Source organism: Lynx rufus, unplaced genomic scaffold (assembly GCF_022079265.1).
Source record: "Lynx rufus isolate CCGP_SWC_20201006 ecotype Redwood Valley unplaced genomic scaffold, mLynRuf1.p SCAF_6, whole genome shotgun sequence".
Classification (NCBI taxonomy): Eukaryota; Metazoa; Chordata; class Mammalia; order Carnivora; family Felidae; genus Lynx; species Lynx rufus.
Window position 1 is genome coordinate 23,271,132 of NW_025814878.1, and position 27,518 is coordinate 23,298,649.

The window sequence follows — 27,518 nt, forward strand, 5'->3', positions numbered from 1 at the left end:
AAGTAGCCTAAGAGGGGCGCCTGGGTGGCTCAGTCGGTTAAGCGGCCGACTTCAGCTCAGGTCACGATCTCGCGGTCCGTGAGTTCGAGCCCCGCGTCGGGCTCTGTGCTGACAGCTCAGAGCCTGGAGCCTGTTTCAGATTCTGTGTCTCCCTCTCTCTGACCCTCCCCCATTCATGCTCTGTCTCTCTCTGTCTCAAAAATAAAAATAAACATTAAAAAAAAGTCTTTAAAAAAAAAGTAGCCTAAGCAAAATCTGAAATATGTTTCTACTTTTTTTTTTTTTTGCTGGTGGGATGTTTGAATTTTGGAAACTTTTAAGAATTAGGCCAGGCTGAGTAGATCTCAAGGAGGCTGGAGGGGAGATTATCTAGACATCCACAAGGAAATGCTGAGGAATGCCTGGGCGAGGTTTTTTCCCCTCTTAGTATAATAATGAAAAAAAAAAAAAACCCTAGACCACTAATAAGATATAGAGAGATTATCAATATTACATAACATAAAAGGAAACAACATAAAAGGAAAGTTATAAGATGGCAAAACACATAATCTTCTAACAGGACCTATTTGTTCCATTGGCATTCATTTATGTTTATGTTTATGGAGTTCAAAGTCAATTTCAAAGAAGGAAATTTCAACTGCTACACGTGTAGGAGTATAATCCTACTGCCTCTTCAAAGTATTCTTTATTTTTTCATCTATCACTTATTACTTCCTGGTGATTATGAGTTACATAAAATATCTACACCTGAAGGTGTCTCGCAGATGCTCCAAAGCAATGCTTCTCAAATGTAAATGCACATATAAATCACCTGGAGACCCTATTACATGCAGAGTCTGATCAGGCAGGTCTGGGTGGGGCCTTGAGACTTTGCAAGCTTCCTGGGGATGACAAGGCTGCTGCTGGTGGACCACACTCAGTAGCAAGGCTAGAGGGTTACCATGTAACAGATACTTTCTGCCTCTCCCATATTAGTTATTTATGAAAGAAAATGCAGCTAACATCCTAACCTTTACAGATACACATAGTAGGATTCTTGAAAACAATCAATTAATACCGGCGCAGGTCAGATAGTCTCAATTGGAAATAAGCAACCAGAACCACGGTGTAAGAGCAGGGCTGTGTCCAGCAACATTCATGACATTGAACAACTACGTGGTTTTTAAATTTTGTTTCATTCATTCATTTCTTTTCCCCTGTGAATTAACTTTAAAAATATGGTTGAATGTCCAATATAAATTCCTGTGATGAATAATATCTGTGATGGAGTCTTAACTTCAAAACTAAGTGGCTATTTTTGAAAATCTTTTCTGACCAAACGTGAAAAAAAATTTGCTTAGGCCAGTTTTGCCATTCCCTCTTCTTTCCAGCATTTCGTTGTGGTCCTGTTGCTATGTTTAGAACAATCAGAATACAGGCAAGGCTCTGAGTCTTGAATCTCCATCATTAAGGATACTCTCACCAAGACCTGCTCCTTCATTTGATTTATCAGAGGTCTTTATAAAGTGGTCTTTGGATGAAGCTTGGTAATCTTTCCCACTGTGATATTCCAGGCATGAGTGAATGGTGGCCAGATGATTCCCGCTAAGCAAAAATGGAAAAAAAAATAAGTAGGCATTCATGGAGCTATAGTCAGGAGCCAATGGTGCTGCTGACTCAGAGAAACATACTGTAATGTCACAGCCACAGTGAAACACAAAACAAAACACAAGAGATAAATAAGATAAACTCCGCAACAGGCTGCACTCTTTATCAGGTATTGCCTAGAATTTATGCAGCTCCAGGGATAGTATGTGTGGGAAAGTGATGCCAGAAGCAACAGGCATGTGAAATCGAATGGGAGACAAGGGCAATCAAGAGCACGAGGCTAGAACACTACCACAATTTACGCAATTAAAAATTTGTACAGTTAAAAAAATTTGTATATTTAACTAAATAAGAACGCTTATAATAAGTGGAAGCATCTGCTGGTAATTGGAAACACAGTTTGGTATATTTTTTCCCATTGTCTTTCCTGATTCTTTCTAAGGCTGTTTCCCTGTGATTACTAACACCTATATTTCCTGTTGTTCCCAGGGTAACTAAAAAACAGGGAAGAGAAAGCTGGAAGATATGAGATTAAAACTAAAATATATCGTGGTTATTATTTTAGATAATTTTAGACCCTGTTTTCCTCTGTGATGGAAGGAGAGTCAAGGTAAGGTGAGACCACTTAACAGGTAGCATATAGACCATTGTACAACGCATTCCCTGTGTAGAACAGTACAGGCATCCTGAGTGACTCTCCCCAGCCCCCTTTTTGATATATAACGTTTCTAGAAGAAGAAGAACAGCACCATTATCAAGGAAAGAGCCTAGCACACTAGAATATTTGACAACATTGATGTATGTATAAGGTCTTCGTCATGAAAAGATTCTTTAAGAGTTTCTTTTGGTAACTTTCTTTTCCACCCCACATTCAAATGCTAATTAAATTTTGCTTCTTCTATTCCATAAATTATCCAAAATGATTGGCATAACCTTCTGTCTATGTCATATGGTCCTGCCCTGTTTTCTCATCTGAACCTCTGAGTCCTCTTACTCTCTTTTTTCCGTGACCACCGTTCCTGAATCCATTTGGCAGCCTGACAATGAGACATCCTGTATTTTTTTGTTCTTTGATCCATCTTTGCTTTTGATGTTAATGTTCTGTTGCCTATTTAAGTGTAAAGTAAAATACACCTGCCTTTGACTTGCATATGTTCACATACCTCACTACTCTTACGTCTGTGTATCTTGATTAGGGTATAAGCGGTCAATTTCAGAATCACCTTTTAAAAAATGCCTTTTTAATGCTGTTATTACTTTTCTGCTTTCAAACTTTAAGGAATCAATTGATTTGAGCTACTAGTAAAATGTGTTTTTTGGGGTGCCTGAGTGGCTTAATCACTTGAGCCTCTGACTCTTGACTTAGGCTCAGGTCATGGTCCCAGGGTTGGGGGATTGAGCCCTGTGTCGGGTTCCACACTGAGTGTGGAGTCTGCTTGAGATTTTCTCCCTCTCTCTCTGTCTCTCTGTCTCTCTCTGTCTCCACCCACTGCCCTTTTCTCCTGCTTGCACATTCTCTCTCTCTCTCAAGTAAAAAAGTAAAATGTTTTTCAAATCTCTCATTAATTGTTAAAAAAAACCCTTCAGTAAAGTCTTATTTATCTTTAATAGTTGTGGCATTCTGAATAGGACATACTTTATGATCACGTCATTTTCAAATATGTAATAAATAAAAAGTGATGAAAATACCAATTTTAATCTGACACAAAGAGAATTATTACTTATACATGTAGTCCAAATCCCTCTGTTGAGCATTTAATGCCTTCAAAAAAGGTTCCCACTTAATTAGTTCTGTAAACTCAATGTACTTACACTTGACACACAAAATTTCTATGAAAATTACATTGTTGTCCACACATGCCAGATGTCCTGTCATATTTTGTATGGTAGACAGAATATTGGCCTCCCAAAGATGTCTACATTCTAATCGCTAGAACCTATGAATATATTAGGTTACATGGCAAAAAGGAATGAAGGTACCTGATGCAATTAAGGTTGCTAATGACCCAGCATTAAAATAGGTAAACACTTCTGGATTATCACATGGGTCCAATGAAATCACGAGTCCTCACTTGTGGACTAGGGAAGCAAGGAGGTTCAGGGTCAGAGTGGTGAGATGTGAGATTCACTGGCTTCGAAGGCAGAAAGGAGCCCTCCAGCCAAGTATGAGGGCAACTTCTAAAAGATAGAAAAGGCAAAAACCAGATTCCCTCTTAAAGCTTCCAGAAAGGACTGAAGACCTGTGTGTACCTTAATTTTGGCCCTGTGAGACCCATTTCAAACTTCTCATCTCCCAAACTATAGGATAATAAACATGTGTTGTTTTAAGCCACTAAGTTTGTGGTAATTTGTTGCAAAAGCCTTATAAAACTAATATATTGTTGCTTACTTTGTTGGGAAAGATTTTTGCATTCATCAGATTCAGAAAAAGTCCCATTTTCTTTATGAAATATTTGTGTTCCACTTCAAATTCCCTCTTCTTTTTAAACAACCCATTTTATTGATCTGTAAGTTAATGTCATTTGTATCACTATCTGCATCTGATGCTCTGTCTTGTCTTCCAATTTAGACAGATGGGACCATTATTTCATACTTTGCAACATAAAATCTTAGTGATTTTTCCTTCATTTACCCATTAATTCATTCAACCTGCATGCACTGAGTAGTTCTCAATTTATTGAGTGCCCCATGTCAAGTGATGGATATAGAAAAACATGGACTCTATACTTAAATTACAAGTTTAATAGAGAAAGATAGACGTATAACTGTAAAGCACAGTGAATTATAGTGCTGTAATATAAATGTGGTCTCAACAGTTCTCAATTTGTATTTATTATTAATAATGATGGCAACCAACTATTTCCAGCGCATTTTTTTCCATATCTTGACAATGAGGACAATGGCTAGAAATTTATTTAAGACCTAAAAAATTTATGAACTATATTATATAGAGTTTGTATTTAGCCAGGGAAACATGGCTGGTTTTTTTGTTGTTGATTATTTTTTATTTGCTGATATAATTTTTTAAAGTCTAGATGTAACAATTTAAAAATTTCAAGAATATTCTCATTACTTTTCTCATGTGAGTTGATATCATGTACGTAGCAAATTGGTAGCTTAGGAAAGGTTCTTACTCTAAGAGAGCAAAGAAATACAAATCATGCAATGTTAGAGTTTTAAGGGACTTTAGAAACAAATTAAGCATTTCAATTAGATCATGGCTTAGTAAGCCTTGCCTGCTATAGTAAAAGACCATAGACTGGGTGGCTTAAACAATGCAGATTTATTTCTCATAGTTCCAGAGCCTGGAAGTCTAAAATCATGGTCAAGTTCTGGTGAGGGTCCTCATCCTGGGGATGCCATCTTGCTATACCTTCATATGGTAGAGAGAGGTTGACTCTCTTGAGCCTTTTCTAATAAGGGCACTAATCTCACTCATGAGAGTTCTACTCTCATGATGTATTTACCTCCCACAGGCCCCATCTCCTAATACCAACATATTGGAATTAGTGTTTTAACACAAGAATTTTGGCAGGACACAAACATTCAATCCTTTACCAATAATGAAGCATTATCAAACACCTTAAGCCCTGGATTGCCACAGACCTGAGCAAAGCATTTCCGTTGAGTGTTTATGTAGCTGGTCATGGCACTCAACATTTAGTATGAAATGCCTTATTTTATCCTTATGAGAACCCAGATGAGGTAGGCACTATTATGACCCCCCCCCCATCACGAAAGTAATTTTCTCAAGATTCAGATGCGATCAAGCTTTAGAAGGTGATTTGAACCACAGCAGGCTGATTCTAGAGCATTCCCTCTTAACACTCTCTGTGTGGCTAAGGTATTGTATAAAGCAGTAGGTACTCTGCTTGATTCATAGATTATAACTATATCTGGCTATATCATAATAAACAGTTAAATGAAGAAAGTCAGAAGAAAAGAAAGAATAATTTTGACATCTCGGCACCTATTTTTATAGCTGTTCTTCATAGCAGGATTACATCTCCTGTTTCTCAAGCCATATTTACTGCCATGAAGTCATGCCTGTCAATATCAGGTTGGGCATTAGATCTTGGCCACACCTTCACCCAGGAAGTGCTGAAGAAAGTCTTGCTTTCTCAGTATGACCAGCAAGAAAGAACATGGTGCACATGGACATTTTTAAAGCTTTGGATGAACGTCCCTCCAACAATGGGGAGGTTTCTTCAAATCAGACTCTACACTGCTAAAATAACTCTATTTATTATGAAGGGTGACTTCATTTACCCATACCATAACTTGTGACTGCCATTGCTATGCACTGGAACTATTTGGGAATTGTGATAAAAGATCATCAGAGTAGTTTCTATATTATTTAAACATAATTTCAGCAGCAATTCTGTTGTCCTGGACCCAAACTCCCCAGTCTGAAGAACCAGAGAATGATGATGTGGAACTGGTGAATGATGTCCACTAGATTTACCCAAGACATTGGACAGATACTGTCCTTTGGGAGCCATTTAGCAAGGCTGCTTACAATTTCATCACAGATGCCCGATGCATCTGTGTTTTCTAGACAGCTTGGCCAGAAAAGAGGGGGAAAAGAGCCTTAAGTGTCTCCGAGTGTTAAAGAAATAACTTGGGTCACCTTTTGCACAGATGACAACACATGTGGGCAATTCAGATCTGGCCCAGCTGATTTCTGTCCTGGGGTCCTAGATCAGAGATGAAGCTGAGGACAACCATGTTTCCAGTAGACCAGGCATCTTCTGTTTTCTGCCTCAGTTCCTTTCTTTGGCTTTACTTCCCCATAGTAACTTTGGTTATTTAGTCATTTATATCCATAGTTCTTCCATCAGGGAAGTGTGAACCTATACATTTCACATCATCTTTACATAGTACCTTCTTTTATAAAGGTATTGCAAAGTGACAGAAGGTCTTGGCTCTTGAGAAATATTCCTAAGGAAAGGAAAGTACAAACCCTGGGCAAATCATTCTGACCTTCAGGATGCTCAACTATTTTGGTATTCCCCTTTTCCTGTACTACTAATAATGAACAAATTCATTTGCTTATGTGAGAAACCTGTAAATACTCCAAATCTTTGACTAAATCCAATTAAATCAAATTATTCTATGACTCTCAACACATATTAGACACATTATAATTAATGCCTTGTTTTATTTAGCATTTGCCTCTATGTCCATTTTGCATGTAAATTTTGTATTTCATTTTTATGATATTAGATCATAGGAGCACAGGCATTTATTTCTCTGATAGCTTCCTGAGAGCACCTCGTAAAGTGGTCTCGATTACAGTGAGTGCTGAAATAGCACTATTGTTTTTGTGGCAAAAACATGAAGAGAGTTCTGTGTGGGATGGCCACAGCATTTTTGAAAAACCTCAGAAGGGATACTGGTGTTGCAAAATCAAGTACTCTTTTTGACCTAAACCATATACTGGTTTTCTTGAAATTACTGAAGGGTTAGGACTTTTCCCCCATTAACAAGGTTGGTAAAGTCACATTTTCCCCCAAGAAAACTAACATGCAAATAAAAGAGATTGGTTATACAAAAGCACTTGAGATTTCACTTGGGAGATCCTCAGTTGTTGTATCTTTCTTGTCTCTAACCTATTGGTCAAATGTGCCACTTACATCCACTTTCTTCAAGTTGCCATTTCTTGGGGGGTTTCCTTTAGAACCTTTAAAGATACAGTTTTCAGAAGCAAATCAACCAAAACAGCCCCACTCACCAGTAGAACCAGGATGTTGGAAAACTTAGACTGAGTTTTTGGGCCAATTGAGAGGATTAAATGCAAATATTTATAGAAAATGTATAGAACAAGGCCAGGCACAAAGTAGGTACTCCATAAGAGGCAGCTATTGTCATTTCCTTCAAATGATCTGCTCTCTTCTCTATGGAGCCGGCACCAGTAACCCCTTTAGCCCTGGGGCCATCAGTACAACCAGAAAGTGATATATGAAGGCAAAAAGATAGAAGAGGCAAAAGTTAGGAAAAATAGAGTGTATATATTTAGTGTGGACTAGTCAAGGAGATAGGAGAAAAAGAAGACAAAGATGAAAAAAAAAAAACTAAAGAGAAAAGAAAAAAGAAGTCCAGGTTTACACTAATAATGATCTTAAAGGGTAATCTAAGACCCTAGAGGTTATCGGCACTGGGCCCTTTACTTTAATATTGGTCTGCCACCATTTTCCCCTCATGTTCTAACTTCTAACATGTGTTTCAGATCATCTAGACGATTCTTCAGATCTAATTCTCTAAAACAGGTTAAAATTAAAAATTTTTTAGCTTGATCTAAATAGTCATAAATATTGAATACTGAACTAGTTTCTCCCTAAACCTCTAGAAACCCTCCATAGCATAATTGTTCCTAGAGGAGAATTTTTAAAATGCCATTCTTCCCTCATTTTCCATGAAAGGATATAGTTAATGAATTATCAAAGGTTTTCTTGGTAAGGCATTGTCCCCTTGTAAGTCAATCCCTTAGGACACTGTAAGAAGCTTGCTCCTGACTGGTAGATAAAACACTCTGGGAAATTCCTTTACCTCTTCAGGCCTTAGGAACATCATTTAGAGGATTAAAGTAGCAATTTTCTAAATAATATCTCCATGGCCTGAAAAAAATAAAGCAATCTCAAAGCCTTCTATTTTCTTTATTATTATTATTATTATTATTATTTCCAGAGGATGGTGCCTATAATGAAAGAACTCAAGAGATTTCTTACGGGAGTGTGACCCTTGGTGACAAATCTTTTCCAGGTAGTCTCAGAGGCACAGTACTTCATTCTTCTTGCACTTGTCAATAGCCAAGACTGGAATTTAACAGCACTGAACAACATTTATTAAGCACCTTCCATAGAATGTGGCCCTCATCTAGGAAGGAAGCAAAGCTTTGAACAAGTCAGACTTTACATCCCAGTAAGAAGAGTCAGAAAGTAAACACATAAACAAGCACACAAATACAATAACAAAATATTCAATGGTTATGTGCTATCATAAACAAAAAATAATTAATAATTTAAAAATTTGTTTTCAGGGTGCCTGGGTGGTTCAGTTGGTTGAGCCCGAGTCTTGATTTCTGCTCAACTCATGATCCAGGGTCGTGAGACTGAGCCCTAGTGGGGCTCTGCACTGAGTGCGAAGCCTGGATAAGATTCTCTCTCTCTCTCTCTCTCGTTCTTTCTCTTTCTCTCTCCCCCTCCACACCTCTCCCCTGCTCTCATTCTCTCTTTCTCTCTAAAATAAAATAAAATAAAATAAAATAAAATAAAATAAAATAAATTTGTTTTCTAGGAATTAATTTCTTTCCTCTTTTTATTTAAAGTAGGCTCCATGCCCCAGCATGGAGCCCAATGTGGGGCTTGAACTCATGACCCTGAGCTCAAGACTTGAGCTGAGATCAAGAGTCAGATGCTTAACCAACTGAGCCACCCAGGCACCCCGGGAATTAATTTCTTAATCGTATGAACCAATTAAATTCTTGCAAGGCACCCTGTGTACTAGAAAAATATTGGCTAGATAGTCCTGGAATGTCCTTCACCCTATTCATCTTATTTCACTGAACCCTTTATCCCCAGAGAAATTTTTATTTATCTCAGGAGTAAGCCATTAAGAATAATACTTTGTATTTCTGTAGTATTTACTTCTAGGAATGTATTTTAAAGAATTCAATTAGTAATATGCATATAGATTTCACGAAGTGGACATAAAAAGAGACTACATTTTTGTAAAAATAAAGACTAAGATGGGTGGATGGCCATGAGACATTTTTGGGCCTATCAGAGGAAGGGGCATGCCCAGGCATACACCACTGAATATGAGCAATGCTCGGTCACAAAAATCAGTTAATAAGTAGACTAAGTCTAGATTTAGGTGGTCAGTGAAACAGGGTCATCCCAAATTTTTTATAATAAGAATATTTTTCTATATATATATTAAAGTATGGAAATAAATATCTCAAGAAACATCAGAACTTTTTTGGAATTCTTAAGATAACGTAAGATTTTGTATTTTGTTTTGAAGGCATCGTGTTCTTTTCATCGCCTAGAGTGTTCAAAGGTTTTCATTTCCAAATAGCATGACAGTCCAGATACCAAGCGATGGCCTTCTTTTTCTTGACTGGATTGGGTTCAAGATTATTTGTGATGCTGAGGAGTTGATTGCATTTAGTCAGGTTGGCCATAATGCTCATGTGCTAAGTCCATTGTATGATACCTCCATGTCTGTCCAAGACCACTTAGGAGAAGGACGCAGTCTTCAGGTGAAGAATATAGACCTCAAATGATTCCATATTGATTTCACCTGTATGGAGCTACCGTGAAAGTGGATTACATAACAGGAGTCTGAGACTAAATAGGGAATGTGCTGAAGTAATGCTCTAAACGAAGAAACAGGTGAAAGAAAAATCAGTCCATCTCTCAGGTGCTGTTTTGTCTGGTCCTCATTTATGGGCTTTCCAAGGATTCTGGGGGTGGGTTGGTGTCTCCCTGACTTATTTTGGATTCAGTAATCTGCAATCTGGGGCTGAATCTATTCCGTCCCACCAGTCATGCTGAGATTGGGATTCCTCTGGCCATCAAATGATTTGTCCCAAGACGCCTGAAGAGTTACAGATAAAAGTCAAAACACAATTGTGGCTTTTAAAATCCTAGGTCACTGTTTAATACTGTTGATAGTTTCCCTGGCTATTTGATCCACTGCCATCATAGTCCTTAACTACCCAGTGCTGTGAAATTAATGTTGTAAAGATGTTGAAATAGAACAGGTTCCGTCAAAAATGCTTGATGTGAGAATGTTTAGGAATTCGTGTTTTTCCAGTAAATGTATTCATTTTTTTTCTGATCACACTTTATGTTAAACTATTAGTGGTAAGATTAAAAGCTGACAGCTCCTTCCTAAACCTTGTGAGAACCCATTTACTCTATCAGTTTGAATATTGCCTGATATAAGCTTGCCATTAATACAACCTTGATAACCCAATTCAAAAATGTATATATGATGGAAGAAAGTCCAGTAAGGCAAAGATGAAAGTTTATGTTGTTAAATTCTCAGGGTTAATGATGAAAAGATTAATTTTGTCATAACCCTTTAACTAATACTGTCAACAGAGGAGGTGTGTTTAAGCTTCATTGATTATTTCCTATTTAAGTCCCTGAACTAAAAAAATCCATATATTTGGATGAAATTTGTTTTTTCCTGTGAAATATGTAATATAATTCTGATCTGCTTTAACAATTTAACAGTTTAAATGACTTTATGATGAATATCAGTTGTACCTCAAGGATTATTTGAGTGTTTTCAGGTCATTTGCTCCTATGCTAAATGGCACAGGCTACTATGGTTTTTAAAAATTTGGGGTCAGGGGCATCTGGGTGGCTCAGCCGGTTAAATGTCTGACTTCAGCTTAGGTCATGATCTCACAGTTTGTGAGTTCGAGCCCCGCGTTGGGCTCTGTGCTGACAGCTCAGAGCCTGGAGCCTGCTTCAGATTCTGTGTCTCCCTCTCTCTCTGCTCCTCCCTCACTCACACTGTCTCTCTCTGTCTCTGTCTCTGTCTCTGTCTCTCTCTCAAAAAATAAATAAACATCAAAAAAAACCTGGGGTCAGCATTTGACAGGTTTACAGAAGTTATTTGTATTGTTTTCAAGGCATTTGGCTATAGTAACCTGTCCTTACTTTCAATTCTACTTCTTTGAATCTTCTAGAGTCCACGAAACCAGATAACCAAGCTGGTTAATGTCCTTGTAATGCATTATTCTTTTTTTTTTTCTTTTAAAGTTTATCTATTTATTTTGAGAGAGAGAGAGAGAGAGAGAGAGAGAGAGAGAGAATGAGAGAGAGAGTGCATGAGCAGGGGAGGAGCAGAGAAAGAGGGAGAGAGAGAGAATCCCAAGCAGGCTCCATGCTGTCAGCTCAGTGCCTGATGCAAGGCTTGAATGCACGAACCGTGAGATCGGAACCTGAGCAGAAACCAAGAGTAAGGGATTTAACTGACTGAGGCACCAAAGTCCCCAGAGTGCATTGTTCTTTAAATAAGTAGGCTTAGAGCTTAGCTACCAAGAATTTCTCTTAGAATGCACACATGAGAATTTAGCTATTTTGTCTTTTATTTTCAGAGGTCCTTTTGGCTTACTTCTGGTTTCTCTGTTCTGTTCCAGATGATTAAATTTGCCCAAGGCTTTCCTGCCCAATATTTCAGTAGCTGTGGCATGGTGCAGGGGTGAGGCCAGGAGCTCTGGAGCAGATCTCAGTTGAAATTCTGGCTCTGTCATAATCCTGCTGTGTGACATTGGGCAAGTTACTTTACCTCCCAAGCTTTAGTTTCATCAACTGGAAAATGAGAATGAAAATAAACACTCTCCAGAGTTATTGTGAGGATAAAATGAGGTGTGGTACGATAATAACTAATATTTATAAAGCATTTATTATGTGCCAGGTACGTAGTTAGCACTCATAAATGGTAGCTCCTTTACACATACTTGACTTTGTGCCCTTACTAGTTGGACTTTACACAATTAATCCACTGAAGTCCTCACATACTTTTTTCAAATGCCATAGAAAATAAGAAGGTAGAAAGGAATGAATCAGAAAGAATCTACTGTGTACAGCCATGGGGTTAGACATTTTACTTATATTGTATCATCTAATCATCCCAGCAAACGTTTGGAATAGGAACTATGATCCCCATTGTACAGATGAGAAAAATAAAGCCCAGAGGGGTTACAACAGAGAAAGCAGCAAAAGAAATAGAACAAATACGGTACAATTGAGAACTTAATTCTATCAGAGTAAATTACAAGACTGACATTAATAATCTAGTTAAGTTCTTCTTGTTTATTAGCAAATCATCAATCATATTTTTCTTTTATAGAGTTAAAATAAGAAAATGTAAAAGATTCTTCTACAATGTCAAATTTGCTTTATTCTTCCTAACGTAGATGTTTTCATAAATCCTTGCATGAGTAAAAGGCTAAATTACTTTGTCTCAATCATAATACATACTGAGGCTTGTTTCTGCTGCCAAAACTGTTCTTTGGTTTAGAAAATTTCCCCTAGGTCATTTAGAAGTATTCCCAGAAAAGATGAAAATGCCAAAACCTGGTTAAATTTTATTTTCAACTATTGCACCAAGAATGGAAGGAATCTGAGAATCAAGAATGTATATTTATCTGGTCACGAGGAGAACAGGGGTTATCTGAATGCCATCGACCCAATGTTTGTCACTTTCTTTCCTGGGTGGCAATTTCCCCCTCATTCTCTGGCTAACTTCACGTATTGTGTGGTCAATCATCCTGCCATTCTCTTATTTTCAGTTTTGTTACTTATTCTTAGGGGGAAAGGCACGTGAGAATTTCTTTTGGAGTGCCACCTTTTCAAAGAAAGGTGCAAATTAGATGTAGTAAATTTGTAATTCTATTTCCATCCTTAAAAAGAAAGGTCATTCAGACATTGGTCTGCTCTGTCACCTTGAATCAGAAAAGAACTCATCTGGTTTATTTAGTTTTTGATAGCTCACACTTCAAAGAAAGGCAAGGGTTATATCCGCTGATAATTGTGTGAGCTTACGCAAGCAAAAAAAAAAAAATACAAAAAAAGAAAAGAAAAAAGAAAGAAAGAAGAACCCTTCCCCGACCCCTGCAGTGATCAGTATGTATATCCTGAAGCACCAGAGATCTGATGACGTCTGTTGTGGTTTGCTGAGTCCCAACAGGCTTGATTCTGCAGACTTGACTCCGGAAAAAAAAATCCCACCAGCTTCAAGTGAAATTGTGCCCAAGTAAAGATTACTAATAAAAATATCATGAAACTGGCTCTGGTGCTACTTTTGGTCTTAAAATTCTGTGTGTGTGTGTGTGTGTGTGTGTGTGTGTGTGTTTGCACATGTGCACATCTATGTGTACTTTAACTTCAACATCCATATTTGACTTAATCTTTTAGAAGCTCTAATATACTGTGTAAGCTTTCAGGCAAGGTTCTGGCAATAACTCTTCATATGTAAGTGGCTTAACTTTCCATTGATATCCATGTGGACTTCCCAAGGTCAGGTTTGATTCTTAATTTATGGAAAAGTAATAGAGAGCCAGTATGTTTTATGCATTATCATTTCAAAGAGATGAGGCTTTTCAATAGAAATATAGATCACCGTTTTTTAATTTCACTTATAATTTATACCCTACCTACTTTCAAAATAATCCCAGTTTATTTCTAGCCTTGTCTTGGTTAATGCAACCACTGTCTGCTCTGCATACCCCATTTGCAGTATAGTGATAATAATACTTGCCATTTCACAGTGGTGTTTTAAAACTAATGAATAGAGGCCTGTATGAGCCCCAACTCTTCGAAATACGACAGCTTGATAGCTTACAAATTAATTTCAACTGGGCCAAAAGTTACACACCGAATGTATAGTTTTATAAAAACATACAAAATTAGAATATATTTGTAAATTATGTAATTAAAATTATTTTATTTAAAAAATTTTTTTTTCAACGTTTTTTATTTATTTTTGGGACAGAGCGAGACAGAGCATGAACGGGGGAGGGGCAGAGAGAGAGGGAGACACAGAATCAGAAACAGGCTCCAGGCTCTGGGCCATCAGCCCAGAGCCCGACGCGGGGCTCGAACCCACGGACCGCGAGATCATGACCTGAGCTGAAGTCGGACGCTTAACCGACTGCGCCACCCAGGCGCCCCTAATTAAAATTATTTTAAAATGAATGGAATAGAGGTGCCTGCATGGCTCACTCGGTTAAGCGTCCGACTTCAGCTCACGTCATGATCTTGTGGCTCATGAGTTTGAGCCCCTGGTCAGGCTCTGTGCTGACAGCTCAGAGGCTGGAGCCTGCTTCGGATTCTGTGTCTCCCTCTCTCTCTGCCCCTCCCCTACTCACTCTGTCTCCCTCCCTCTCTCTTTCTCTCTCTCTCAAAAATAAATAAACATTGGGTGCTTGGGTGGCTCAGTCAGTTAGGCATCCAACTTCGGTTCAGGTCATGACCTCACAGGTCGTGAGTTCGAGCCCCACATTGGGCTCTGTGCTGACAGGTCAGAGCCTGGAGCCTGCTTCAGATTCTGTGTCCCTCTCTCTCTGCCCCTTCCCTGCTCATGCTCTGCCTCTCTGTCTCTCTGTCTGTCTGTCTCTCTCTCTCTAAAATAAATAAACATTGTAAAAATTAAAAATGAATGGAATATATATCATCAATATACATATCAATATATACATGTATATATATATGCAAAAGGAGGAATATACTCAAATTGTGAAAAAATATATTATGAAATAAGGCTAAAAACGCTCATTAAATAATATAATGAATATTCTATAGAAGTTAATGTTGACAATGGTTATCAAAATTGGTGGTATTGTGGGTGATTTTATTTTCTTGTATGTATTATATATATATATATTCCAAGTTTCCCCAAATGAATAGGTAGTTCTTCCAAAATCAGGAATATAATCTCAATAAGTATCTCAATAAACATCTGTTCAACCTACCACACTACTGAGTGTCTGTAAATTTAATATATTCGAAAAGTGCAAACAGGAGATTCCAATAGGTAAATTATTCCCACTTACCATCGCTTCTATCACCCTGGATTTCTCTGGGATCTTCTAAAACACTGCAAGCTCTCCCTCTTCCAGGTCTTTTCATATTCTGTTCTACCTTTCTGAAGCATTACTTACAATCCTTCACCAGGCACACTCCTTCACCAGGCTAATTCCTACACATATTTTAGGTACTAGTTTGGTTCTCGCTTTTTTCACAAATCAAATCTGAAGACCTCCCATACGCTGCTGTGGCTGTCTGTGTTCACTCCTAAGAGCACACTTGTCTTAGCTATCACCTTTGGTCTGAAAGTCACTTGGAGGCAGAGACCTTCGTGCCTGGCACACAGTAAGTGTGGCTCACCAGATAAGGACTGCTGGGACTTCCTGAGTTCAACAACTATTCCTGTCTACTGAATTTGGGGAGAAAGAGGAAGACATTAGTGTTGGCCACTCTCATCAAGCCTGAGTTTTTCTCCCAAAGAAGTATTGGTAAAAAGAGAAAGAAACTTTTAAGATTTATTGCAAGGAAATTTTAATTAAACTTGCTGCATAATTTATTTAGTTATTCATAGAAAATAGCTTGGCTTGGTTTTGGAGAAGTGACTACATACACAAAGGAATTTTAAAATAAAAAAGATGAAAAAGATTTTCTCCCCCTCTGACTATTGTAAGTTTCAACAGCAAACATTTGTGTTGGTTCTACACATGTTACATCAAAGATAACATGATTTGTCGCATCTTCTTTGAAAAATATCCTACATCTGTAAGTCATTAGCTTTTGTCTGGCTCTTTGCTATATTGGAAGAGACCCTTGGATGTTTTATGTATCTCCATTTTCCTAACTGTAGAATGGGGCTAATTTTACTCTCCACAGTAAAGAGAATGTTGAAAAAAAGTTCATGCTTGGATATAGATGTTAGCTGGATATTAATTAAAATGGAGAAAATTACTTTCATATTACAGTTTATTGTCAGAGTATTCTCTTTAACCAAAGGAATTATATTCTTGTTTTTCTTTTGTATTTAACTACCTCTTTCTATATATAGACTTTCACAGATCCCTTTCTCAATTCCCAGCTAAGATGACTGAATTGCTGAAAACCATGTATGGTCCATAAGCACCCACAAAAAAATGGAACAGACATTAAACACACATTCCTCATACCCTAACTTTTCCATGTCACGACTCTGAAACTACTTGTGAATAGACATTCGTAAAACAAGTACATTAGGACAAAACAAGCAGTTACTTAACCTGCCTGGCCCGATCACTCTAGCTAAGTCTGCGTGTCAGTGTCTCAAGGGATCTTGATTTCTCCAATTCTCTGGACTTTGCCAATGGTGAGTAGCAGCTACAGTTCACAGTGTGGGGCCATCAGCAGAACAAGAGCACACAAAAAGAATCCCAGGAAAAAGCGAATCCCGAAGGCCTCGTGTTGCTGATAGTGCCTCCTCCTAGGCAATCAGAAGGTGGAAGGTGACTGTGGACAGTGGGCTGGGAAGCAGAAGGTGTGCTCCCTATGAGGGTAGAGTTGTTGAGAGATGTGAGATGTGGCAGATTTTTAGTCAAAGCTGGTAAATCGAGTTGCTCAAGTGCTTTTTTTTTTTTTTTTTTGGTTTATTTTTCCTTTATGGAATTGTCACAAATGTGTTATTGGCTTAGAATTGGATTTTCTACCACACGAGGAAGGCATCCACAAAACAAAGACCCTAAATCTCAACCAGGGAAGCCACAGAAATTATATTATAAATCATTATAATGTTCCAAGAACTTCAATTCTCCAAATCTAGTAAAATTTACACTCTTCAACTTCTTATTTTTTAAAAACAAAAACTTGATGACAGATGTCTACACACACATCCTATGGTTCCAAGCCCAACCAGCCTGGATAATGTCAGAGATGAGGACCTAATTGAGGCTGTTCCATCAAGTTAGTCATTATCCATAGTGCTTGTCCCATGTCCACAGCAATTTTGATCAGTCCACAGCAAGCCTTTGGTTAGCAAAGACCGACAAATTTGGGTAAAAAAGGAGAATATTATTCTAAAGACCAAGAGCCACATTTGGACACAGGGATACAACAATCATGTAAAAGAGTGACTCTAAGGTTGGCCAACACAGTAGCTATTAATAATAAAGGCTATGTTATTAAATGGTAATTATATTTACCATTACTTTCACTATATGATTCAGAACCCATATTATTTTCAATTAAATAGTGACAAATGGGCCCTTGGTGACCTAAAGATGGTCTTACTCTGAGAAGAAAGATGTTCCATATTTAATATTTCCTTGCGAAGAGAAATGACTAAATACTGGGAGCCACTGAGTATTGCCATCTGTGTAACAGAACAGGGCAAATTCTATACATATTTCCACTGTAAAGAGAGAAAAAGGAAAACAAAAAACTTTTTTTTTTCCTTTTTTGCTGTTAGAAGTGAAAAATCACTGTTAGGATGAATCTCTATCTCCATCAATCATCTGCAAAAGTAAAACAAACAAATACCAGCTTGATCTGTTTGAGGTCTGAGATATGAGTACAATATAAATCTCCAAGGCAAAGGGTCTTGGTAATGCTAACATTTGACTGAGAAGTGGGCTGCCCAGTGTGTGGCCTGGATACAGTTCTGAGTGAATGCACCTTCCTTGCAGGAAATCTGGGAGTTCCATGTGCAACCTCACCAGGCCATCAGGGGCTGGACTCTCTGACTTGCTTGTCTGGACTGACCTTGTTCTAGCCCTAGAGCCAGGACCTTGATTGTTGCCCCCTAACCACTTGACCCTAGCCTCTTATGCTTCTGTGATCCTAGTTACGGGATCCAATTTTCATCACTGTGTTTCTGACTTTACTTTCCATTTACAGCTTCTTGCTCTCTGGATTCAGCTTACACACTATAAACTGACTTCAATTCTTATTATCATTGTCAAGTTAATAAGCCTGAAATGCTTCTTCTAGGAGATAAGAAAAAAGCTAGAATGTGAACTGAAAAAAGGGAGGGTCTAGTTATGGGATTAGGTCCAATGCCTATCTATATTCCTGTGGGTTGGAAGTTCCTAAACCCTGGTATAGACAGTTTAAAGGTTGACTTCAAAAAACAGTAAAAGATTTCATAGTTTTTGAACTCTGTGATTTATTTTTTTTATATCATCTGATGGTTTGTGAAAGTTTCTAGGAATGTTCCTCAGGTTATACAGTATTTACACCCTTCTCAAACTGTACTGAACCACAGGCAACTTATTGACTCAAGTTCTCTGATTCCTCTAGGTCTGAGGAGTCTTTATTTTTCTCTTTACCTAGGAGTGTGTGGCAGAGAAGAGGTGATATGCTCTGTTTGCACATAGGAAAATTACATTTTTTAACCTCTCTTGCAGTAGATTTGGGAGCCATATTTCTGCACTTTCTTTCTATTTTTCCTTCCTTTCCTTCCTTCCTTCCTTCCTTCCTTCCTTCCTTCCTTCCTTCCTTCTTCCCTCCTTCCTTCCCTCCCTCCATAATTTGGATTAGTAATAGAGAAAGAAAGAGAATTTTAATGTCTGAGCATCACTTTTTGGAGTTTTTAAGTTATGGCCCTCAACTTTAAGGCAAGGTTGAAAAATAATTCAAAATACATATCATATTGTATAAGTAAACTGAAACATATTATTTATTATGATAAATAACTTGCACAGATGTATTTTTTAGTCTATAGGAACCAGGTTTCACCACATGCTGCACAAGTTTCCTTCATGGTGGTCAGAATTCCAACCAGTAGCTGAAGGATTGATGGCAAAACTCTGTCCTCACTATATAGGCTAACCTGGAGAAACTGTAGAAGGTTCTCTTTCGTACTTCCAAGAACTATTGTTATGTAATTGTATGGGTCTTTTCCTATTAAAAAGTGATTTAAAATACATTTTATCAATTAATTCTAGGGCAGTCTTTTGAGATAAAATTTCTATGGTCTATGAATGAAGCATGGATTAGCGATTTGCCTAATGTCACACAGCCTACAATGGTAGAATAGCTTGGAAAATGTTTTTGACTCCATTTTCAGTGGTTATGTGGGTGTGTATGAATGTGTGTGTGTGTGTTTTAAATGTGAGAAATGTTCCTTTATTCCTGGAGAATATATATAGTATATATATATATATATATATATATATATATAGCATCTGGGCTGGTATTATATCATTTATATCATTTTGTGTTCTTTTTTACTTAATGTAAAAAACAATCTTGTCAATAAAACTTTTTGCAAACATGGTGTTTAATGGCTGCATGATGTTTCAACATATGCTTCTATGACAATTAAATTCATCTCTCCTCTGTTTTTAAGCATGTAGATTATTATTAAAGTTTTTATTTCTTATAAATAGTGCTGTAGAAACATCTCTGTACAGAAAGCTTTTCTCCGTATTTTAGATTATTTTCTTAGTATAGATTCTTAGTAGAATTATAGAAAAGAAACAAACGTGTAATGTTCCCTCTACCATAGGAACTACTTCCTCTGCTTCTTGAAATTATCACACGGTCAGTAAATCACCACCACCACCACTCCACAGGCTAGCTCAGAAGTTAAGTCACAGGCTTGATGGGGACGATGAATTCCAGCTTCCTTCTTGATCTAGTTGGTAAAGTGCCAGCTGAGGAGTGGGGAATGGGTTGAGTGTTTCTTATCAGCCTCAATATTTGGCCACAGGATCATATTTCCAAGGAATTGTAATTGGAATTTAATGTCACTAATCTTCACAGCAACCTTGTGCTCTAAGTGGGGATCGTTATTTTTCAGAGAGAGAAAACACCGAAAAATATATTTACTGTATTCTTCCCTGGGTCCTTCAGATTTACTCATACAAGTGCTGTGCACACTGGAAAAGAATTAGGGTAACTAGATTTTTCTTCCCAGCATTGGATCAAAACAACCAGGCCAGGATAAAAGACTACATTTTGGGTCAAATGGGTATATTTCTGCTGTTTACCATTCCACAATGGGACAGAAAATGAGTTAAAAAGAAGGAGGACACTCCTCTCTGCAACAAAGCTAGATTGTTTAAATGGGTTACATCGACAGAGAAAGAAGTCACAAAATGCTCCTCCTTGTCCTATATTGATAAAAATCTGCTCTTTTGTCTCTGTCATTTTTCTGCCCTTTGTTGTGGTAGAAAACTATGATATTACTTTCTTTCTTAGCTTTGGGGAGTTTGTATAATAAATAATTAAAAGGAAATCTAAAAATATAGTGTAAAACAGCTGGTTGCTGGATCATTTGGTAAAACAGTGGACTTCTGAGTGATATGATTTTTTTTCCTCAAAAATATTTATAATCTAAATTAGAGCAAGCACCATTGCTTAATTTATTTGAATAAATAAATCTAGAAATCTAGAAAAATTGGTTTGAAAGACATGCTTATTTATATATGAGACAATGATTATGCCAAATTATAAAGTCATGATTTTGAAATTAGAAAATTCTATGCCAATATTCTCAGTATATTTATTTAGGTTTGTATATTTGATACTAAGGAATTTATATCCTCTTGGAAAGGTTCCTGTATCTAAGCATATGTTACCATCAGGTAGAAGTGTTTTTCTTAGTTAAGGATGAACTTTAAGTGAGAGTTAATGAACTTGGGGGAACATTTAAAAAAAAATCTCTTTCTGTGTATATCTCCTTATTTAAAGGAAACTGGGAAATTAGTGCTAACAAAGTAAAAAAACAATTTTAATATAATGGGCTCTTAAGGAGAACAAACTTCTAGGTTTATTTTAATTTTCTTTTCACTATTTTTTAAAAAAATTTTATTATTTTTTTTTACCATTTTATTTATTTATTGTTTAGTTTGCATCCAAGTTAGTTAGCACATAGCACAACAACGATTTCAGGAGTAGATTCCTTAATGCTTCTTACCCATTTAGCCCATCCTTCCTCCCACACCTTCCCCAGTAACCCTCTGTTTGTTCTCTGTATTTAAGAGACTCTTATGCTTTGTCCCCCTCCCTGTTTTTATATTATTTTTGCTTCCTTTCCCTTATGTTCATCTGTTTTGTATCTTAAAGTCCTCATATGAGTGAAGTCATATGATTTTTGTCTTTCTCTGACTAATTTCACTTAGCATAATACACTCTAGTTCCATCCATGTAGGTGCAAATGGCAAGATTTCATTGTTTTTGATTGCTGAGTAACATTCCATTGTGTATGTATGTGTCTGTGTGTGTGTGTGTGTGTGTGTGTGTGTGTGTGTGTATATATATATATATATATATATATATATATACACATTCCACATCTTCTTTATCCATTCATCCATCAATGGACATGTGGGCTCTTTCCATACTTTAGCTATTGTTGATCATGCTGCTATAAACATTGGGGTGCATGTGCCCCTTTGAAACAGCATACCTGTATCCTGTGGGTAAATGCTTAGTAGTGCAATTGCTGGGTTGTCGGGTAGTTCTATTTTTAACTTTTTAAGGAACGTCCATATTGTTTTCCAGAGTGGCTGCACCAGTTTGCATTCCCAGCAGCAGTGCAAAAGAGATCCTCTTTCTCCACATCCTCACCAACATCTGTTGCTGCCTGAGTTGTTAATGTTAGCCATTCTGACAGTTCACTAATTTTTTACTTTCATGTATTTCCAATTATTTCCTGGCAAATGTATGAACTAGAATATTGCTTTTTAACTCACTCAGATTGTCTTATAGTAAAATACTTTTACATGTAATAAATATGGCCAAGTCTTTGAACTAGTATCCCTGGGTGGGGAAGCATACACAATGGCTTCCTTTTTCTACCATCACTTCTGAACTGGCTCACAGGAAGTGGGGAAGTGTCCTTACTGGCTGGTTAAATGGGAATGAGAGATCAGTTCTGGCAAAAAAAAGTATTATTTGTATCTCTTTAAGAAGTGAATCTTTAAAAAAATGTCTTTTAGGATCTTTGATGTTTTCAAAATACTGGGAGTCAGACACATTTCCATTGATACAAACTGCTTCCTTTTCCTGGATTTGTCAAGAAAGTGTCATGCTTTTGGCTTCATTTTGCTGGGCAAGTGGGAACAAGGAGGTTGTGGGGGTTAAGGGAGAGAGAAGCTTAAGGTCTGGGAAGGGGAGTGGAGTGGCCTGAGGACCTTGAAGAAGGGCCAGTGTGATTAAAGTCAGGACAGAAGGGCTACAGAACAATTGAAGGGACATGGTCTGACCAACAACAGAATGCAGAGTTGGGAGGGGACGTTAAAAGTCAGGATGGATGGGTCCGGTTCTGAATAACCCTTGATTATGAACAGAAGAAGCCAGACCTGATTTGATGGGAATGGGCAGCCAATAATTTCTCCTGATAAAAGTGCTGTTTTATTAAGATTTGCTAGAATGAGGAATGAAACAGCCTATGGCTCTGATCAGCTTTGTTTTTTATCCTTCCAAATGATGGCAGTACTTACCATTTCTATTCTATATTTCTTTTCTAGTAATAATATATATTTAAATGATAACTTTAATATATGCTGTCTTACATAATAATTCTATTATATTTAGTAGCATTCTCTACTCATTTAATATGTATTTTACAGTTATTATGAGGAAGTACTATATTATTTTTACTCTCAACAATGCCAAATCCATGACAGATCCTCAAGAAGTGCTTATTGCATACAATTGAATAAATGAGATTTTTTTTTTACCATTTTAATATAATGAAGGGAAGTTCTTGAATTTAAAATGCCTCAATTGCCTTATTTGGTGTATTGTGGGTTCACTGATACCCTTGACTTCTATAAATTGTGGAGAAGCCATTTCAGTTGACTTTGGATGACTTAAGGTTTTCTGATTATGGATCCATTTATACATGTGCTTAGCTGAAAAAATTAATTAATAATTATATATTCCCTTACACTAAGTAGGATGGGATCAAATGCATCTTTTGTGAAATAGAAATCTTATATACAATTTGTATATTCAATTCCATTAAGGAGAGCACCTTCTAATTTTTTCCTCTAGTAATGTGACTTTGTATGATACATTCATCTCTTCATTTTATATAAAATGTCTCATTTCTTATTAACTCATCCACTTTAACAAGACTGTTTATTGTTGAGTGTTTCCTCTTTGGGACCTCCGCCCCCCTCTCTACACACATTATACACAATCAGATCCAATAGAGGGAGAAGAATCTTTAGTTATTGATGTAATTTCTACCAGTTTCCTTGTACGGGAGATTATTAAAGGAAGGGGTAGTTTAAGGACAGACCTAGGTCCCTCTTAGATTTCTAGAAGCTGTTTTTCAGGCTGCCGTTTATTACTTTGCTTACTCAAGGTAATTATAGCTCTCTTCCTATGTCTATCTGGATAGATCCAAGTTTTTATAAGGGCTGGTCCATGCACACTTGACAAGTAAAGGAAAGAAAGCATCCTTTTTATTACCACCAGTGCTTGTCTTGTGAGAGATAGGAAACTCAAAGTTAAACTTGAAATCTGGACCTTCCACATTGGTCACTTTGTTAATCTGCCCAAATTTTGAGGTTCAATCTGCCTTAATGCTCACTATTAATTCAGCCCATCAGTTAACCATAAGCCCTTTGATAACAGTCCACAGGAATTCCCTTAGTAGATGCAACTTTCTGGCTTGTTTGGAAATTATACAAAGCCTCCCCATAGAAATGGTTGGGAATGTCAACAGACATGTTCTTTTTACCTAGATTGAGGAGGAAAAAAGACTACTTCTGTGTCAGTTTGTAACAGCCTAGCTTCCATACTATATCAATGGATCTCAATTCTGGCTACACATTAGAGTCACCTGTGAAACTTTCAAACTATCAGTGCTTGAACCCCATCCTAGATTCATGGAGATGGGGAGGTGGGGCATGAGGCTGAAGTTCCTGAGTTTTAAAAAATCTTCCCAGCTGATTTTAAGGATTAGCCAGGATTGAAAACCACTTAGCTTTAGAGCAAGAAGATACACTCCTCTAAAAGATGATATTGTTGATATTTTCAACTCTGCTGTGGCGTGCTGAGATGTTGACTAAGACTAGATTTTTAATGTCTACTTTTAGAGTCAGATACGAGATAGCCTCCACCCACAGAAAGCCTCCAGCCTCCAACAAAGCGTTCTTTCCTTTCCTTTTATGCCACCTACTGAAATGTGACCTGGTCAATGCATCTGGGATTGACCAAACTCTGGGAGCTCAGCTTATGATGATGATGAAAAAGGTAATTGAGTATGGATGATAGGAGCATCTGGACCAACAACTGGTTTCATAACGCACTATGTGACATTGGGCAAGTCATTGAATCTTCTTCCTAGACCCTTTTTTTCCAGTCAAGTAAATAAGAGGTACTAACCCCAAACCTACTTCACAGAGCTGTTGGGAGTGTCATATGAGATTGTGTACTTGAAAGCACTTTATAAACCTTAAAGTTTCTCACTTCATAAAAGTGAGTATTCTCACTTGTGTGACAGAGTTATTCCGAAGTGTCTCAAGTGTGTTCTTTCCATGGACCAAACACCAGAAAATGCAATTTAATATCTGTAGATGAAATAGGAATAGACAGGTAGCTAATATTTTGCATCACATTTTCTTTCATTTGTTATCACTTATCCAGATGATAAATCATCCATAGCGTCTAGCTACAAGGAATAATTAAGTGAAAAGGAGATCTTATCTGTTTAAAAATTAGAACAGAGAAAACCTGAATTATTGTCACAAATGTATTTAATTATTTTTTAACGTTTGTTCATTTTTGAAAGAGACACAGCATGAGTAGGGGAGGGGCAGAAAGAGAAGGAGACACAGAATCTGAAGCAGGCTCCAGGCTCTGAGCTGTCAGCACAGAGCCTGACCCGGGCTCGAACTGATGAGCTGTGAGATCATGACGTGAGCCGAAGTCAGAGGCTTAACCAACTGAGCTACCCATGTGCCCCTGTCACAAATGAATTTAATGTTTATTGCCCATGACTATATCTTAGGTATTGTGCAATGCAAGTTTAATCTGAACTTTAAAAGATTATAAACTAAAAAAATAATTTGAAGTGCAAATAAATGATATATATTTGAAGCCTAAAATGAACCAGTTTTGTTACCTAAACCAGAACACTGATGAAAGGAATTATTCTAAGAGAGTGTGCTCTGGTTAAACTTTGTAGGCTAACATTTGTGGGAAGGAACTGAGAGACAGCCACCTTCAATTTTTGCTTTGATTTATCACAGTAGTGATGATGAATAAACTATGGATTATAGTGACACAATATAGTAATATATAAAATATTAATCTAATTTAGAAAGGCTTTTCTCCTAGCTGAAGGAATTTCAGAGGTCAGCAAGCAGGAAGTGAGTAGTCACTTGAGGACGATTTGGTTGCAATGGTGGAAAGGAGTGTAGGGAGCAGAAGAGTGGGGAATGGGAACAGAGAGCAGTGAAAGAATGACACTTAACATTTTTATGTCTAACCTCAACTTCCAGGCAGCCAGATGCCACTGGTTATAGGAGCCTTTGTCTCAAGAGCCATTTGGAGTAGAGGGGAACAGGGAGCCCCTAAAGCTCTCACAATGGCTTTACAAGGGGACCCAAATCACATGGTTCTCAAAATTTAATGTAAATCAGAATCACAGGGAACAATGTCAAGATAGATTACAGTCCCAGAGTTTCTGGTTTGATAGGTCCTGTCTTGGGCCAGAGAATTTGCGTTTCTAGCAAATTCTCAAGTGATACTGAAGGAGAATGGTTTGAGAACCATCGCTTTAGACCAGTCTTCTGCAACCAAGTCTTGTCTTGCATTATATTGATGAATTACATGGGGTTCAGGGTGTAGAATGATGCCAAATACCCTGGTGAAAATCTAGGGTTTGCTATTTCCCAGGTCAGTGTTTTTTTTTGTGACTGAATTTTCTACCTTTACGTAAGGAAATTGGACATTGCATTCTCTCATCTCAAGGCATCCAAGTATACATTTCTTTTGTTTTACTTTCCTTTTATACCATGACTATAATCTGCAGCAATGCACTCCCTAAATAATCCACATTATTGACACTTGCTTTATACAACCTTTGCTTCTGACCCATGATGATTTCACTGAAGCAAACTTTCTATTAATGGAATCAGTTAGTAAATCTTCCCCCAAATCTAAAACCTTACTTACTGAACTTTTTAGAAGAGGCACAACCAATATTCAAATCTAATTTGAATTTTACATCTCAAATAGCTATTGCTCATGCAATAACAAAGCAGCAAACAGGAGGAGAATAGAAAGAAACCAGAGGTCCTGGGTGATATACCAAGTAGGTAGTTTAGCTCTTGAGAAAACAATATGGACCATCATAATTGAAGCAACTCTCTAGTACAGATTTGATTGATATGTTTTCCTGTATCTCATCTGTGTAATAATTACCTCTCTGAAAATAATTTTTCATTTATTTGATTAATTTTTGTTGAGAACCTATTGATGGCAGGCACCATTAAGGGCAAGAAGGAATACAGTGATGGATAAAATAGGTACTGTCCTGCGATTATTATCTTAAATTCTAGTAGGTATAGTCAATTGTGAGAACCATATGCACTTTATCAAGTTCATCTGATTGATATCCTTTAGGTTGTTTGCATTTTCAGTTGGTTTAATCAAACAGGACTGAATATCTCAGAAGAGAGAGCAAATTAATCTGAAACAGGTATCTTTGTTAGAAGAAAGTGAATCTTGCGTATTTCTGAACATAAAAAAAAGAGAGACAGAGTGCCTTATTCTAGAACTCTGACTATATTTTTTTTTAAATTTTTTTTTTCCAACGTTTTTATTTATTTTTGGGACAGAGAGAGCATGAACGGGGGAGGGGCAGAGAGAGAGGGAGACACAGAATCGGAAACAGGCTCCAGGCTCCGAGCCATCAGCCCAGAGCCTGACGCGGGGCTCGAACTCACGGACCATGAGATCGTGACCTGGCTGAAGTCGGACGCTTAACCGACTGCGCCACCCAGGCGCCCCCGAACTCTGACTATATTAAAGCAGGTAAGATTATATAAGGGATACATTTCCCTTAACTAAGGAAAGATAACTAAGATGAATCTTGTTTTAGATTAGCTGAAATTAATTTTTATTGCAACAGGCTTAGTAACTATTTATAGTTCACAAATATCCACAAGTCTGTCTGTTCCATAGAAAATATACAGTCCATGAAATAAAGTGTATGCCCTTAAAACAAAATAAATAATATAAGGCAACAATGACAACAAAATTCTTATCTCATGGTTCTCTTGAGATGAGATTTTCCTAAATATTGGCCAATTCTTAGGTTTATAATTCATTTTAGCCACTTGACCAGAACATTAGATTTCCTTGGAATACTTTATCCTAGGTGCATCTCTAAGGAAGAATATATTTTGGATCCCACTTTCTACCCTTTAACACAAGATAATATTGTGT

The 27,518-nt window shown here is 37.3% G+C and overlaps 1 long non-coding RNA gene across 1 annotated transcript in view; it reads right to left on the minus strand.

Moving 5' to 3' along the window:
- Positions 1-582: 582 nt before the first annotated feature.
- Positions 583-27,518, minus strand: part of LOC124528613 (uncharacterized) — a 167,744-nt gene continuing 140,808 nt past the window's right edge. Inside the window, exon 3 of the long non-coding RNA XR_006966195.1 lies at positions 583-1,584. This is a non-coding gene — a long non-coding RNA (uncharacterized LOC124528613). The remainder of the gene's footprint in view (positions 1,585-27,518) is intronic.